We start from the raw sequence: 18053 nt of genomic DNA on the forward strand, positions 1-18053 counted from the left end.
ATTGGGTTTGCTTTTTTCATATGGCCTTTAAAAAAAAATCACTTTCTTGAACTCAAGTACCAGACTTTTAAAATGCAAACTGGATCATTGCTTTATAATTCTCACACAGTTTTTCTTCTTTGATCCAGTTCGTTTGAACGAAAGTTACACTATTTAAGAATGGCTGGTCTTTTTGAATTCAGAGATTGGTGGTTAAATTCTTGTCAGTTTGGTCTAATTGGAACCATTTTCTTAAATTCAACTTCTTTACCATTTGCAATCTGCTTAGTGCTCACCCGGAGGGGTGGTGGATGGGGAGTGGGGCGGGGGGATTTTACATACACTACCTTCAGAATGCTTTGGTTAATTCCTTTGAAACACTACCTTCACTGTAATTTTGTTTGCTCTTTTATAAAGGTGAGCATTGGATTCACCAGCTTGAGGATGTAGCCTTATCTCAACAAACTCCTTGTATTCAGGAGCATCAGGGTACACTGAATGATATACTAGGGTATTCCTCACTTTAACAAAAAATGACTTTTTGTGACCTACATGCTTTTAACAGGCTGAATTCTGAGTTTTTTAAACTGTGCAGTTTCAACAGTTAGTTTAAAGAATTCTCTTGTGGGGGCCAGGAATGCATATCACAGCTTACTATAATCAGACAAAAACAAAACGCACCCTGATAAAACCCACTGATCTCTAAACATTGCAATCTCAGTAGTCTGTCTAAATAGTCATGTAAATGAAGGATCTATGTTAATGTTCAGGGAAGAAATTTTTACAGATTTTAATAAAACCCATGATCAGATCAGTCTGGTCTGGCTTAGGATGACCATCTTATCTAACTCTAACACTGTCAGGGTTGAACACCCAATGGGTGTTTCCTTTTTAAATACTACAGTTGCCAGTAGCAGGAAGTGTTCTTGCATTATCCTGCGTTTTTGTTTCTTCCACTATTGATTTAATAGTGGGCTAGCACACACTCATAGCAGTTAATCATCACTAGCACTCCAAAATCCACAGTTCAGTCTTTTTAGTTGTAGAGGCACCTGATCATTCATACATTTTAAGCTTTAAACAAAGCTTTCTGGACTTGCAGCTTCACTGGATCAGGTTTATTGGTTCTTCAGTAGAGAGACAATTTGATCTTAGCTGTGCAAAAGACCGATAGGACTTCATTCTCCTGCTTTGCACAACCAAAAGAGGCAATGGAATTTATATGAGAGACATTATTAAGCACTGTTCTTGGTTAGATACCTTGTATTAATGACTGAAAGTGGATGCTAAGGTTCATAGGAAGAAGGCCTCCATGCCCCACAACTGCTGCTTGAATTGGGAGGAGGGGCAATTAATTATGTTGGCCTTCTAGATTGGTTGATGGCTTCCCAGCAATCCACTGTATTCAAAGGTTAGGCACACCATTGCTGTCATGTTATATATGCACTTCTCATTATTGAGAAATACTGGGCTCTTTGCTCAGATATGCTTTGTACTACTGTTCTTAGACTTTTTTTTTTTTTTTTTTGGTTGCTAAATGTATGTATTTCCATACTCAGAAGCAGAGTTCCCTTAGCTGTCTAGTTGTCATCTCAGTACAGAAACCTTTTTGGAGCTCCATAGTGGTGTAGAAACTCTGCAATATAATCCAGTCTCACTGGAAATTGCAATAAAAATGCACTGTTTTTAAATTTGTGGTTTCATCTGCTCTTGAAAGTGTGGGAGAAGGTTTGCTGCAAGCTAGAAGTGTAACACTTGCATAGAATTTTACTGTCAGAGGTTTAACCTTTTTGTGGTTGTCTTTATTTAAGTGATGTATGAGTTGAGTTCTGTAAAACCTTGTCATAGTGTACGTGGAGCGCTTATTTTCCATACCTAAATATGTTCTATATGTATCATTAAGTGGATGACAATCGTGCAGCAGAAAAATGGTGTGCCTACCCTTTAATGCTGCAGTTTAGAAAGAGAACTACTTGTATGTCATTTCAGACCATAGTTTGAGAACTGTAAATAGATAGTGATAGTTGCATACTCTTATTGCTTTGGTTAGAAAATGAATTAAAACAACCAAACACTTAATTTTCTCAGATTAAGGTCCTGAGACCTGACGATTGTAAGATTCCTGTCTGCAAAGCTTTGAAATAATACACTTAGTATCTGTGATCACTCCTTATTCAGGTAATTTTTCCCCCCCAGAAGCTTTGGAACAACCATATTTCCTCAAAAGGTCTGTTTTTAAAAAAGAAAAAAAATTAGGTTATTTTTAAAGCACTAATTGCATTACTGAGGTAATTGCAATATAAAATAGCCATTATTGTTTTGTGAAGCATGGTTGAAATTAGTTAGTTTTCCCTTTCTAAAATTTCAGAAACCTCTCAAAAATAAACAAAAAAGCTGCTGAATATTCAAATTATATAAATATATCTATATTTTACCTTATTGTAGGTTTTGTAAACTTAGTCTGTAATATTCAGGTGCACCTTTTATTACTAAACTTTGTTTTTTAAGATTTCAACTCACCTGTTTTTTTGAAGGTGGCTCATCCTGTGGCTGTATCTCACTCTAGATCCCTCAGTAACCCACTGAAGTTAGGCTGCTCTGACTGGCACCTTTGGTGTAGCTTTGAATAGTATGTGGGAGCATCTTAACTGTAGAAGAAATGGAATCAGTGTTTATCCATTAGCATGCTTAATTTTCTGCTGACCAGAGGTTGCATGGCCAAAATCCCCAACTGACCATAGTTTGATGTGGGAAGATGTGGTTTGCTGCTGTCTTTGTATGAGAAACCTTGTTTTCTCCTGTTTCCAATAAATGATGCTCATGTAACTTGTGCAAGAGATAGGGTTTAGGCCTTGTTTTCCCTGCTGTGTTTGAGAGCATGTTAAAGGAACATAGCAAAGTGCAATGCTCCATAAATGGTGAAGTCTGTGGTAAGAAGATCTGGGCATTTTGATACTCATTTTCTCACACTACAGAGGATGTGTGTTGGATACTGTACCAGAGTTTCATAGAATTATGGCATTTCTGTTGATGGTGTTCCTTGCACCTGGATGACAGGCATAAACTGTGAACAATATTTGTGACAGCTTCTGCTTCTACAGACCAGATATCATGAAGAGTAGGTTCTCCCTCTACTCCCGGCTTAGAAGACTAATGTTAGAGAGTGTATGTGTAAAGTTTAAAATCAAGTTCACTATCGTACTGGAATTTAGATGTTGCTTGGTGACCTTTTGCTGCAGCAGGTTATACGGATGAGTAAGGCTTAGTGTTGTAGGGGTACAAGTGTGGAGTTAATTATTGTACAGTTCTGTGGAGCAAGCCCAGTGTGTAGAAAATGTATCAGTTTTTTATTTGGATCTGTAAAATATAAAAGTTCTTTCCTGAGACTTCTGGAGATGATACACTATTACCTCTCTGTCAGCCATTCTAGAACCTCATTTCCTAGGGAAAAGGCCCTAGGCCTTTTCCATTTCACTGCAGCTATCAGGAATGCAAGTTGTAGGATTTGGGCTGTTGGCCTTATTTTATTATAGAAACTCCTCAAAGCGCCCCAGTTTCTTAAATAATTCAAAGAGAGCTCCACCAGGAGCCCTTTAGATCCTGTTCTTGCATCAGCCAAATGCACCAAGAATATGCCCTTGCTTCTGGCTGGCCCCAGGACTGCTCCACACTGCCTGCTGCTCTGCCTCCAAAGTAGAGGCCTAATCTGAATGTTTTCTTAAATATTTTCTAATGCAAATCTGGAATCATTTTTAATAACCTTTTAAGAATGAAATGTACCTTTGTGATGTGGTCACAGTGCTGCTCTGCTTTGTTTCCTGTGGCTCTTCCCAAAGCTTCTTGACACATGTGAGGCAGTTGAGGGAGCTGTGGTCTCTGATACAGTGCTTATTCAGAAACTGTCAGAAGTAATTTTTACTGTGTTTCATGGAAACATAGGGTTAAAAAATGCGCAGACATTGGCTGTAATTCTTATCCAATTGATATAAATGGCACAATCTGAGGTCAGGAAAAGTCAGTATTTTATTTTGTAGCTCTTTTGGTGATCGGGGAATGCATTTTCCTTAAACCTCAGTATGTAATAAGTTTAGGTTTAAATCTCCCTAAAATATTTGAGTGTTCTAGAGGCAAATTAAGGCATGGCATCTGAGTGGGTTAGGGAAGAATACTTAGCCCCTTTTCTTATCCCAAGCACTTTGTTAAAACTTTAAAATGAAACATTTCACTAAACTTTTTAACTTTTCTGTCCAACGGTTGGGTGGTTCAACTGCTAGCCAACATTTCCTAAAGGACTAATGCTGCCTTCAAAAGACACGGTCCTTTAGCATAAAAGCACTGTTCTTTGTGCATTTGTAGGCAAACAAAGCAGAGGCTTGTAGAAAGTTCCAGGGTGCCCTTTCTTCAGTGTGGAACAGGCATCCTTTGCTTTTTGTCCTTTTTACAGTTTCACAAATATAACTAGTTTTTCATATTACTTGCTAACCTCAGATTACATACTGCTGCAGATCACACTTCCTGATATTGGCCTTTATACCACTTGGCTGTTCAATTGCTTTCAGACTTTATGAAGAACTCTTGACATGTTTGTTCACACAGTGTGTGTGTGTATGTTATGAGATGATTATATCCTCTCTGTAGACTTCACACATTGTTTTAGATTATGGTAAAGTTTGTGATTAAGATACCTTTTGGATTGTGAAGAACATACAGTTTTAAGACTGAGTAGATAATGACTTGATGGTGTATTAGGGACATAGTAGAGACTGGGACTTTGAGAAGTGGTCTTCTCAGTCTTGGAGGAGAGGGAGGTGTGTGTCCTGGAGCTATTTACCCTGACACAACTTTAGGACAGTGGTACTCAGACTGGTGGGTCACGACCCACCAATTTGTGTAAAGGTTCCCCTGTCCCTTTAAGGGGCAGGGGAGGGGGCAAGAGCAGTGACACAATCCCCAGGAGAAAAAAGTGAGCACAATCCACTTCCGGCTTCACATCGCAATGAGGAGGTGGTTTGTGCTTGCTTTTTTCACATCCCAAGCCTCAGGGAGCCTGCGGAGGGCTGCATGGGGCTCCCTGCAGCTCCTGGAGCCTGCTGCAGCCCTGAGTAAGTACAAGCACCCCTCCGTCACCCTTAGCAATGTGATCCTGAGGATCATATCACTGCCCTTGCCCCTTCCTCACAAAGACTTACTTTGGGAGTAAATTTACTGTAAGGTTTGAGAACCACCGCTTTAGGAGATATAACTGGCATATCAAGGAATTTCTAGTCATGAGCTGAAATTACGTGAAAAGTTTCCTCCAGAAGTCTAAAATTATGCAAGTACCACTTTCAATTTAATTGGAAGTAACACGTACAATTTTATTTTTAATGAGTTTTTCCTGTGAGTGGTATTCCATAGGCTTCTACAATGATCTGCCAGAATGAGAATACTACAGAAAGAAAAGCCCAAAACTGTTAGCTGTTGTAGCATCTTTCCCTTGCAGATATCAGGATTTGTCCTGAGCAAAACCTGTATATTACTAACATTCTAATGCTGCAAAATTATCTCTAATATCCTGAAGACGTTATTACAAAATTCTAAAATTTTCAAAAAGTGATGAGCCTGATTATAAATTCATTTTATAAACATAACAATTTTTGTAAAACACCCAGAAAGTTAGATTTTCTTCCCTCCCCCCCATACAATATATACACATTATGGGTCTGTAATGAGAAATATGTGGTCACTCATTTAAAAAAAAATCTAAGTATTTTCTCTCCCACTCTAAAATTATGGGCATGCCGTGTCAGCCTCTAACGTACCTCACATTCGGTGCTACACTTATCAGTACCTTACCGGCTTGATAAAAAATAAATATAATAACCTTCACAGGCTATTAAAGCACGTGTGTCTGACCTTTTTTTAAAAAAAAAACAAAATCAGAAAAGGGACCTTTCAGCACTTTTACTGTTACAACTCGAGTCTTAATTTATCTGGTCTTCAGAGTCTAAGGTACTGTACTGTAAAAGTTTCAATCCAGGATGATTGATTGCTTTTAGGTCAGATAATTTTTGTTGATAGTAATCTCTCTCAATCTATCTTTGAGAATAAATACCACAGTTTTGTAATGTTCAGGCAGCTTCTGGGCGTATTCGCCTGATATTTTAAGTCAACATTTCAGTAAACCATTTCAGGGCTTTAAGATTTGGGATCTAAATGGGGGAGGCTAAGTGAAGTTTCCCAAATGAAGAATAGTTTTTGAACTTTATGTAGTGCTCAGTTTGAAAGCATATCACTAGGAAAATGGGTAGGGATTCTCTCTCCCCCTTTGTCTTCAGGGAATGAGCAGTATTTAGAAACTTTGGCTGAAATTCAAGCCTTTTTACCATGTAAATTTTTAATATAAATTCACTGACATGCTTTTTACATCAGAGGACTGAAAATGGATCTTAATGTTTAAGTTGTGGAATGGTATATTTCTTAAATGAAGGGGGAAATTTAAAAAACTAACTAGATTAGCATACCAGCATTAGTGATCTTATGGGATTTTAGTATGTAATAGGAAAGTCTTTGATTAAAAATCTAATCTTGAATTGCTAGTCTGTAACTAGGTGCATTCTACATTAGCAGGTGAAACTTATTTACTTGTTGAGAGAGGGTAGGTGGCGGCTGTCATATGCCCTAGCATCAGAAGACCCGATTACAGATTGCAACCTCTCTGAGTCCCGTTCGGTGGTTATAGCCATGGGATTTTTGCTTATAGCAGCTTACTGCTGCTTGAACATGTATAAATATGTTTTGAGTGTTTGCTCATAACTCTTTCTAACCTCCACTTGTTAAAAATTGTCAAATGTTGGTATTTTATCAGTCCGCAGTGTAAGTTATATACGAACGTGCTTAGGGTTCCGGCTTGTACACACACTGTTTGAAAACCCTCAGGGACAGTTTACACACTACCCTCACTCAATTCAGGTACTTGTACACAATTCTTAAACCTAACAGTGACTTGTATTTTGTGTTTGCTTTTCTTTTGATGTGCTGATGGCACATCCTTGATGAATGTCAACTTAAACTCAGTTCAGGTATCCAGGTATAACTCAGCCAAACGGATTTTAAAGCTGCATATTACTCTCCAGCACGCAGTGCCTCAGACACGTAGTGGCATTCTGTATATTCAGTTATTACTACTGAGCAAGATCGCATGGGGGTTCCTGATAAGTATGTATTGTAAGAAATTTCTATATATAGTATGTGTATTATGTTATATACATATATATTATATATGTAATCTTAAACGTATATATTTAAAAATGCCACTAGCAAGCCAGCACAGCTAATGTCAAATACATTCCTGGCTGCCTCTGTAAATGGTGCAGTGGCAGCTTCTCAGTGTGGCTGTGGTTTCTCCTTCATCCCAGGTACTTCTAAACTTGAGCACTGGCCCTTGGGTGTCTGACCTCTACATTCTAGTTATGCAATGTCTCTAGGAATTCTGTGCACTGGCCACTGTGATGGAAGCCAATGGGCCAGCTGGGCTTGAGTTTATTAGTAACCCTTCTGCCAAAGTTGGTAGTTTATGGCAAGAGTGTAAACTTTTCAAATAATCAGCAGCAGCACACGTATTGAGGGAACAGATGATCACCCCTACATTATGGTTCTTATTAGGTGTCTCAGCTCACCTCTTGTGCCATGCACAAATTATGAATGTGTTGGCACTTCATACCTGTAATGGTGGGCCTGGTTGCTGAGCGCTCAAAGGTGTGCGTGTCTGTAATGCTTCTAAAATAAAGCCTGTTGATCGCACTGGCATTAATTTCACTGTAACTGTGCATTAGCAGTGCCTCTGCTTTATTATTTGATGCTTTACACCTTAGAAAGTTCTATTTATGTAGAGTATGGAAAAATGGCATTTTTCACAGACCTCTAAAAGTACAAGTGTCAAGGAAAAATAAAGCAGGAACCCCCTTTTTAATCTATGGACCTCATTTCAATATACTGTTTACAGTTTGACGGAATTGTATAATTTAATATTTCTCTTGTACTGTAGTTTGTATTTATTTACAGATTTTTTTGTACTGTGTGATTTGAACTTTTTGTTCCTTGCTATGATCAACATTTTATGTAGTAGAGCACTTATGATCACAAATTAAGGTTTTTGTTTTGATTGCACTACATTTAATTTTTAATGCAGTTCTGATTTTTTGACTGGACTAAATAAGCTGTGTCTTAATGTATGTGATAAGTACTTATAAATTTTTAATTCACGTGGTCCACTTTTCTTTTGCATTGTATGTCAAAAGCGCTGAATCTCTCGTTGTGCATGTGTAAGGGTTAACAACCCTTTTGTATTCTTTGGCCATGTCATTTTGGAAACACATTCCCAGCTGTAACGTGTATGGTAGTTTTCACTGGATGCTAGACTTTTCAGAACCACTATTCTTCTAATAAATTTTGTTGTGAAAAACTTGAATGGTTCAAAGCACTGGTTTCTAGAGTATCTTTTTAAAAGAACTATGGTTTGAGCCTCTTGTGATGCGTTAGTTTAATACAGTGCCCAGGTGGGTCTGTGTATTTGTGTCTTGTGAAGAGAGCTGTTCCATTGTGTTCCTGGCCCCTGTGTCTGGGAGCAGGACCACAAAGTGCTGCTCTCCCTATGCCATTCTATGCTCTCCCTATGTCATTCTGTGCCTTCTGAGACCTCCAGAAGGCCTAAAAATGTCACTTCTGGTTTTTGGTCAAAAACTGGAAGTGACGTTTTTAGGCCCACTGGAGACCTCAGAAGGCCTTCTGGTGGATGGGGATGCTTCCTTGGCCCTCAAAAGGCCTGGAGAAAAAAAATGGGTGGTGGGGGGTAGGGGATCGTGGTGGCACCCCAGGACATTTGCCCCCCTGGTCCCTCCGGTACACAAGTGGAGCTGCTGTTGCTTGAACTTATTTGAGTTACTAAGCAAATGCTTCTGAATGCAGCTAAAATGTTGCAGTGCTGCATGAGACTCTCAGCAATGTTTTCAGCTGTTTCTTTTTGACCACTTTTTATGTTGCTTTTGCTCATGTGCAAATTTATTATTCAGTGAAAAGATATTCTCCCTGGAAATAGTCTCCCTTGTTTTGTATGGATTATGAACTGCTTGTTTATCTGAGTATGCTAGCGTTTTACATGGATTAATTAAATGAAATTATTTTATGGTTTTATGGTTTTATTTTATTGTTATGCTCAGCTGCTTTTCAACCTGTTATAGAGGAGAAAAAAACTGGGATATAACTTTTATAAATAAGTAACACTATGGGGACAGGTGTCTTTACTATAATTTTTGTGTTGTGAATGTTTGTTCTGAATATTCTTTCAGTGCAGTAAGTCTTCCCAGATCTGACAGCACTGTTTGCTACATGGGTTTCTTTCATCTTGTCAGAAAGAACATCAGAATCCAGCACAAGACGCTGCAGAATGTTATCAATTGTACTCAATACTATCAAAATTATAATTGCCAATAGTCTCAAATTATAAGATGGACAAGAATAAAATATAGGGTACATTTCATTTCTTCTTGGGTCTGACAAAATCTAAACTGCTCTTTGAGCTACTGCTCAGTTACAAGCCAGAATTAATGATGTCTGCATTACTTGAAACCATTTATTTGCAGAACAGGAATTGTCAGATCCTGTTCCTTTCTTGACCTATTTGTTGAGCTTCCTGGAGGCATCTTGGTTGGCCTTTGTGCAAAATAGAATGTTAAACTAGATCAGTGGTTTGCACTGGCAAGTCCTTTTAATGTATGACAACTTATTGGGACCCCCCTAAGACCTAGGGCTGGAAATAATACCATTAAGTAGGAAGTGAGTCATTAAGCAGGAAATGAGAAGTGGCATCCTTGTTCTGGTAGGGCCATAAGCAATAACATTAAACAGGAAGCTACTGTTCTTAATAAATCACACTTTTTGAAAGTCAAAATAACTCCAAATCCTTTTTAGAATGTTCTGAATGCTTTGTCTCTAAGTGGCATTTGAGTTTTGAGTTCAATGATTGATTCAGTGATTGATTCAGAACTGAGAACAACATTGCACTGAATGCATTGTGGCATCTCTATGCCATTGCTAATCAAAGTAGTAAAGCCAGATTTTAGATAGTCTTCAGAGTATTTACTTTCCTCTTCCCCACATGCTGAGGCATACACAGGGAAGGTATAACATGCCTGCTCAGAGAGCAGCCTGGGAGAGACTTCTTTGCACATACACACCAAGCCCAATGCAAGGCTAGTTTCCCCTGCAGCCAGAAGCATTGAGGAAGTGGCAGTTCAATAGGTAAGCCTCTTCCCCAGCCAGAAATTCTCTCTGTTTCCAATTGCTAAGTTTTGCAAAGGGGCCCCAGCAGGCACAGGGAGGACGATATCTTTTGTAAAAATAGTAAAGAAAGCATAATCACCACCAAACGATCATAAACAGTCGCTCCAAGTACAACTGCTAAGGCTTAGGCTCTCACCACATTTTTAAGCTCTGCCTTTCAAGTTGGCACCAGATGGTTGTTTAAAAAAAGCTTCCAAGATGCTGGTGTGGCTCGCAACCCCCTTGGGGTCACAACCCCCAGGTTGGGGACTAGTGAACTAGATCAGGGGTGCCCAAACCCCAGCCTTGGGGCCACTTGCGGCCCTCAAGGACTCCCAATCCGGCCCACGGGGAGCCCCCAGTTTCCAATGAGACTCTGGCCCTCCAGAGACTTGCTGGAGCCCACACTGGCCCAGCACAACTGCTCTCAGTGTGAGGGCCAATTGTTCGACCTCTCACATGAGCTGTGGAACGAGGGCTGCATCTGCTGCTTGCTGTTTGACATTTGTGATGCAGCAGCAAAGGAAAGGCTGACCTTGCTTTGTGCAAGGCCTTTTATAGGCCTTGAGCTATTGCAAGCATTCATTCATAAAAGTTCCATCTCTAATATATTCATTTATGTAAATTTATTCAAATTTGAAATGTAAATTAATTCTTTTTCCCCGACCCCTGACACAATGTCAGAGAGATGATGTGGCCCTCCTGCCAAATCTGAACTAGATTGACTTTGGGGGGCTGATCTAGTGGAGGGGGTTCTTGTGTTCTCATCACAAACTACTTGTAAGACAAGGAAAAAACAAAAGCTTCTTTTCTAACGAAGTTGCTAATTCTGTCACAGAGTGAGCAGTATAGATCTGGGCTAGACAACCAGTAATTAATGGATTGAATTTACACACCTCTTAGGTGCACAGGGGGAAGGAGTGTAACACTGTAGCATTACAAAAAGTGACCTTGGCATTATGCTTAGTGCTTGCGGTATAGATTTGAAATTTAAATAACGGTAGCATTAAAATATATAACTTAAGAGCCAAGGTGCAGAAGCCTGTGGCTTTTGAACAAAATAGCATGGACCCTCCTAAAATAATCTTTTCTGTCCAACCTAAAATTCTTTCGGTCTCGTGTGAACCAAGGAATATAAGGGGGTAAAAAAAAAAATTAAATCTCAATTTGTATTTATTTCTTTTCTAACTAATTTAAAATAATATCTAAATTCCATGCAGATAAGTTAAATGTAACTTTAGCTGCAAGAGACACCATTTATGTAGGGTGATTCATTGCACCTACTTGATAATCTCATACTCTTGTTTTAAGCACTCTTAATTACTGCCGATGTACAGTTTGCTCAGTTCTCAAATACCTCTAATATCAACCAAAAAGCACAACCCAGCAGACTTATGCAAATAGGAACAGGCTTAATTTTCAATGCATCTCATTAAATTCTATAGGTAAATGAACTACAAAATAAAAAAATTGCTGGGGAGCAGGATCCACTTTCCTCTATAAACTGGGGTCTCAATTTATAGCTCTGGTGGGAGCTCTGCTCCCCGTGCCTCCGTAGAGTCCTCTGAGCCCAGCAAAGGCTGGGCACATCTGTCTGCAGCCTCGGCTGGGCTCAGATTGAACCTTTCAATGAATACCTTATAAACCATTTGGAGGCCCGGGGAAGCCCCAGAGGCATTGAAAACATCATTTCTGGTTTTATGAAAAAACCATGTGTTTTTTGTTGTTGTTGTAAGGCTTTAACTTTCTTTAACACACAAGTTCTGTTAAAGGAAGAGGAAATTGGCAATCTTTTTTCCCCTTGCACAAAAGTGTGCCAAAGTCTTTGGATCACCATACTATAGGGTTTCTCAAACTGTGGTTTATGGGGAGTCTGAGAACAGATTCCCTGCTGATACTGAAGTCCAACTGTACTAACAGCTTGCTTTTAAATATGAGGTCAATGGGATTTTGCTATCTAGTAAATTGACTGGAATAATGAGTTACCATATGGGGGTGGTTATGCTGTAGGCAGTTTGGGCAGAATAGCCATGTTCTTGTGCTGTTAATAGAGGTGTGATTTTTTTTGGTGATAACAAAATAAAAACACATAACACCTCTTCTCATTTTTGTAAAAACAAGCAATAAACCACTCCAAAATCTACGAAAAAATAAACTGGAAAATCTGCAAAAGAAATAATGGTCTGAATGGGAGGGGGGATGCATGTGTAATGACTGACTGCAACTGCCAACACTATACCACCTATATCATCTACCAAGTATATATTAAAAGTAATTATAATTTATAAAAATTCACCCCTGGCATTAAAACACATATCACTGTTTTCTGCACTTTTCCTCCTTGGGAAAAAAATATGTGAAAAAATAAAAACATTTAAAAACACCTCTAGCTACTAATTCATATACTATCAAAGTCTTAGATTTGATATTGCAAAAGCTCATATTGAAAGCTGGTATTGCAAAAGCTTGTTTGAAAACATGAAAGTGCAGAGGGCTGGCAAGCCAGAATGATGACTGTACTGAGAAGGGAAATATCTGGGGCAGCCAGTGTGCCATGAGTGGTTCCCAGGTGTGCCATGGGGACTTGGGAGAGAGTCATTTATTAATAGGGCCATTGGGGGATGTGAACCCTCCAGTGTGCCTTGTCAATTGTCAAAAAACTGATGGTGTGCCTTGACCATTTTAGTGCCTTGTGATAAGAAAAAGGTTGAAAATCACTGATCTGGAGAAATGGAGGGTTCTATGAGGCTTTCTCATGGAGCAATACTTGAAAAACCCAGTTGAAAAATAGGGTTTATTTCTAGCCTATGCAAAATGCCCTGAATCTATGAAAAAAGGTATATAAATACTGTAATTAATATTGGCATTGACAAATTAGCCTGATACAGAGCCTATAAGTGGAGGGGTTTGAAAATGGTGTTATTTATTTACTCAGAAGTAAGCCCATTGTGTTCATTAAAACTTAGGCCGAGGGTGTTGAACATAATGCCCATGGGCCAGATGCAACCCCCAGAAGCTCTTTATCCAACTCCTGTGATAATTTGATCTCCTAGAGCTCCCAAAGATGTTGGTATCCTTTCAGCAGTGCCACTTCTGCTGAGGCTCTGAAAGGGAAGGACAGAAGGAGAGCTCAGAAGGTGGGGAGCAGGCCAAGAGGTGTGAGATGCTGCTTCTACCAAAGCATAACTTCACAGACCACTTCTGAGCTGCTGAGCTGCAATGTGACGTGGCAGAAGTGGCACTGCTGAAGGCAACTCACATGATTTTAGGGCTGCCCCATATCTTGAAAATATGATCAAGATTTGCACCATTTTCTCTTCTGTCTTTTGCAGCTAATGCATTTCTATGTGAGACCAAAGTAGCCATCATTCTGGCCATCATCTATTTAATGACATCACTTCCTGCTTAATGATGTCACTTCTGGCCTTGAGCAGGCACCATGAATGCTATTGAGCCCACTATATGAAATGAGTTTGACATTCCTGTCTTAGGCTGTAATTCTGTCTTATTCACTGGAAACAAATACCTCTACCTATAAGTAAAAGCCATGCCTGAAATGCTTGTAGATAAGCTCACACAATGTTACTTCATTTAAAATTCTTATGCCTTTTATGCATTACTGAGAGTTGTAACTGGCAGCACTTCAGTCTGCTCAGTATGTTGCTGAGCTCCATGCTTGCCTTCATAACTCAATATTTGATCTCACTAATAGGAAATGCTCTACAAATCAACAATAGCTTATTTATTTGTAATTCATGTGACAGAGCTTACTGTGCTACTTGTTACGGAAGGGAAAAGAGGCAGCCAGTAGGAGATGCTGGTAGCACTATTATCAGATAGTAAAGTATCAGATAGTGATGGGGAATAGCATTGAGCAGATGGGCAGCCCAATCCTAAACTGCCATGGGGCCACATGGCCTCCACTGCATCTAACACAACTTAGGAGCAGTCTTAAGTTTTCCTCAGTGTAAGATATTTTTCTCCTTACCCTAGGTAACACCCCAACCTGCCCTGTGGGGCTGCTCGGAATGCCAGCTATTTAGCTGGCAGAAGTCCAAGCAGACCCATGTAAGGCTATCAGGCCCAGTAGTGAGTCTAGTATATGGTGGAGGAGGCCTTCACTGATCCCACCCCCTCCCTGATCAGCCGTCTGTGCCTCCTCCCTGCCTCTGAGCCACCATCCCACTGCCCCTACTTAGCAAGATAGGAAATATTTTTAATAGAGTGGAACAAAACCAAGTATGAAATGAAAATGAAGGTACATGAAAATTGAAGAAGAGCAGAAAATGAGAGCAAATGTGCATAATGTTTTTGGAAGGATTAGAAGCATAAACCAAATAAAAGAGCTCTGTTTATGTTGGTGCAGATAAAATGCTGCCTGTGAGGCTTACGTATTTGAGAGACGGCAACAATTTGTGTTTCTCTAGAAGCAATCTATTGATTACAGAATTTGCTAATATTAATTTAAAGCAGGAGAGCATGACAATCTGAGAAGAGGAGGTGCAGTCACTGAAAGTTGGATAGTGAGCTCTGATGCACACAGGTGTTCCACTGCTTCAGCACAGGAGTGCTACACAGGCACTGTCTGAATGTTTTCAAACCACTCCAAGGTCACTGGAGCTAAAATCTTTGTCATTAAAGCAGTTCAAATGATAAAAAACCCTTGCCGCCTCTTTCACCACTCATTTCAGTACCAAGACCCTAAAAAAGAGATTTTCAGTTGCAGTTTATCCTCCTTTTAGATGGAAACAAATCACCCTTATATAATGCAGAGGTTCGTAAACTTTTTGTGCCTTGTGGACCCCCAGGAGAATTTTGAACTGTTCGTGCACTCCCAAAATATTTTTTTTCAGTAATTTTTTTCCTGAAGCGCTATTGTTCACATATGGCAAAACACAGGACATTTTTTAAAAGCATTACATTTCAGTAATGGGGAAAACGTGTATCAAAGCAAAATTTCTTAATTCTGAAATCTCATGTATGCCATGAAATCCCTTCATGCACCCCATAGGGTTGTAGGCCCTACAGGTTTTATACCACTGATATAATGTGTCCTGAGCTCTACAAGGATGAAGCATCATGATAGAGTTTGAACTATTCTTATAATACCAAAGCTACAGCAAGTATTATTAATTTTACTTGTCAACATCACCTGGAAGATAGTGAGTTAAGATACCGTTCACCAGGAATTGGTGAATGAAGTGTTTTGTACTGATATGAATGAAAGGAGTATAAGAGCATAAATTTGGGTAAGACTGTGACTGTGAAGTCTGTTGTCTATTTCTGCTGCAGATCTCATGATGAAAGTAAAGCAAAGGAAACCTAAGCAGATTTTTTTGTCCTCCATGGTCATCCAGATCATGTTCCTAAAAACAGAAGCACTGGGAACAGGAAGCATGTGAGCCTTTTGCTGCACCTCTGTCTTGTTAAAAAAAAACACACATCTGCAGCTCCATATTTTTCCCCAGCTTGGAGATGTACATACTTCATACATAAGTTTGCACATCTCCCAAAATGGGGAGGATAAGGGTACAAGGGAAAAGAAACAGCAAACCAAGTGCGCTTTTCATTCCCCTTCCAATCATCTTTTTTATATAGCAGAGATTGCTTTCAATTAGAGAGCCCATGTGTAGTTTGTAGTTTAGCCATAGGGGATCATTTGTGATAATGTGTGCTTGAATTGTTAGCTTGAGAACATTTTTTTCCAGGTTTTGCATTTATTTTTGTTTTTTGCTTTTAACTTGCATAAATTCATCAGCTCGCAAGCTGTGGTTCTATTCCATAAAGTGCTGTCTACCTGTTTGGTAGCTGCCTTGAAGCCCAGCTGTAAGTCAGTGGTATTTGCACTATCAGCGGAAGGAACACAGTACATTCACTCAGAGGAGGTTAAAAAAAAGGAATGGTCCCCAACGTCCTTGATAATCAGAAAAATTAGCAAGGACTATTGTGAAAAGCCCTTGAAATGAAAGCAGTATGTGGGTTAATGTTTCAGCATGATAAATCTGCCTTGGTTTTAAAGGGATGGACTGAATGATAACATTTTTCAATTAGCCACTAGAAGGCTGTTAGATGCGTCACAGCTGGTGATTAAAATGTTGTATGGGGAAAAGGGGGTGAGGTGGGGGGGAGAGCAGAACCCTCTGGAAAGAAAGAGAAGACATGGCTCCAATACACTTGCATTTTAGGTTGCAAAGGCAAAAGGCTTATCTGGCCTGATTTGCATTCAGGCAATGAAGAAGGTTGTGGATATTTTTTTGTAATGTACAACACTTCAGTTCCTCTTGGAAGGTCTAAAATTCTGGCTTGCCTTCTTTGTCATCAAGCAAGCTGTGAATCACTATAGAAAATAAAACTTACTTGATCATTCTTGCTCATATATAGAGTTTGTTAATCCCAAAAAAAGTCATCTGAGACAACAGAAATAAAGAGGTTTTGCAGGACTAACAGCCCTGGCCTCAAGTATTTGGCTGTGATTTTTATAACTGCATACAAAGAACCTTCCTTGCTACAGGCTACTTGATGCATGAAATTCTTTTTCCTCACCATACCTTCTGGTGGGTTTACAGAAGTTTCATAGAATCTCTGCACCTGCTCTGTATTTGAGTGACCAGCCCTTGTTGGGGAGTGGGCACTCAGCATGCACCAGACTGCAGGCAATGTTTTTGAAATTCTGATGCATAAGTTGATCTGTCTGGAATGTGGCTAATAATAAAATGTGTATGTCATTTTCATAATTGACACAAATCATTCTTTTGCATTTCCTGCTTCTGTAAACAGAATTGTAAAAAAAAACTGCATTGCCTACAGTTATAATCAGAACATAAGAATAGCCTTGCTGGATCAGGCCATAGGCACATCTAGTCCAGCTTCCAGTTTCTCACAGTGGTCCACCAAATGCCTCAGAGAGCACACAAGACAACAAGAGACCTGCATCCTGTTGCCATTCGCTTGCACCCTGGCATTCTGAGGTAACCTACTTTTAAAATCAGGAGCTTGTACATACATACACATGATGGACTTTTCCTCCAGAAATTTGTTCAATCCCCTTTTAAAGGCATATATGCCAGATGCCATCACCACATCCTGTGGCAAGGAGTCCCACATACTAACAGCATGCTGAGTAAAGAAATATTTTCTTTTGTCTCTCCTAACTCTCCCATCACTCAATTTTAGCAGATGTCCCCTGGTTCTGGTGTTGTGTGAGAGCCAAAAAAGCATCTCTTTACCCACTCTATCAATCCCTTGCATAATTTTGTATGTCTCAATCATGTCCCCCCCCTCAGGGGCCTCTTTTCTAGATTGAAGAGCCACAAACGCTGTAGCCTTTCCTCATAAGGGAGATGCCCCAGCAAAGTAATCATTTTAGTTGCTCTTTTTGCACCTTTTCCATTTCCATTATATCCTTTTTGAGATCTGGTGACCAGAACTGGACGCAATACTCTAGGTGTGGCCTTACCATTGATTTGTACAATGGCGTTATAATAGCCATTTTATTCTCAATACCTTTTCTAATGATCCCAAGCATAGAATTAATTAGCCTTCACCACTGCCGCACGTTGGGTTGACGCTTTTATTGTGCTGTCCACTAGCACCCCAGGATCCCTCTCCTAATCTGTCATAGACAGCACAGGACCCATTAACCTGTATGTGAAGTTTTGATTTTTTTTGGCAATTATACTTCCAAAATCTGCCATTTTGCTGTCCATTCTCCCAGTTTGGAGAGATCCTTCACCACTCGAAAAAGTTGGGTGTCATCCACAAACTTAACCCCTTGC

The 18053-nt window shown here is 39.6% G+C and overlaps 1 protein-coding gene across 1 annotated transcript in view; it reads left to right on the top strand.

The window, feature by feature from the left end:
• LCOR (ligand dependent nuclear receptor corepressor) overlaps positions 1 to 18053 on the top strand; it is a 69118-nt gene that overhangs the window by 29160 nt on the left and 21905 nt on the right. The gene's annotated exons all lie outside the window — the stretch shown is intronic.

Source organism: Tiliqua scincoides, chromosome 3, assembly GCF_035046505.1.
Source record: "Tiliqua scincoides isolate rTilSci1 chromosome 3, rTilSci1.hap2, whole genome shotgun sequence".
Taxonomy (NCBI): domain Eukaryota; kingdom Metazoa; phylum Chordata; class Lepidosauria; order Squamata; family Scincidae; genus Tiliqua; species Tiliqua scincoides.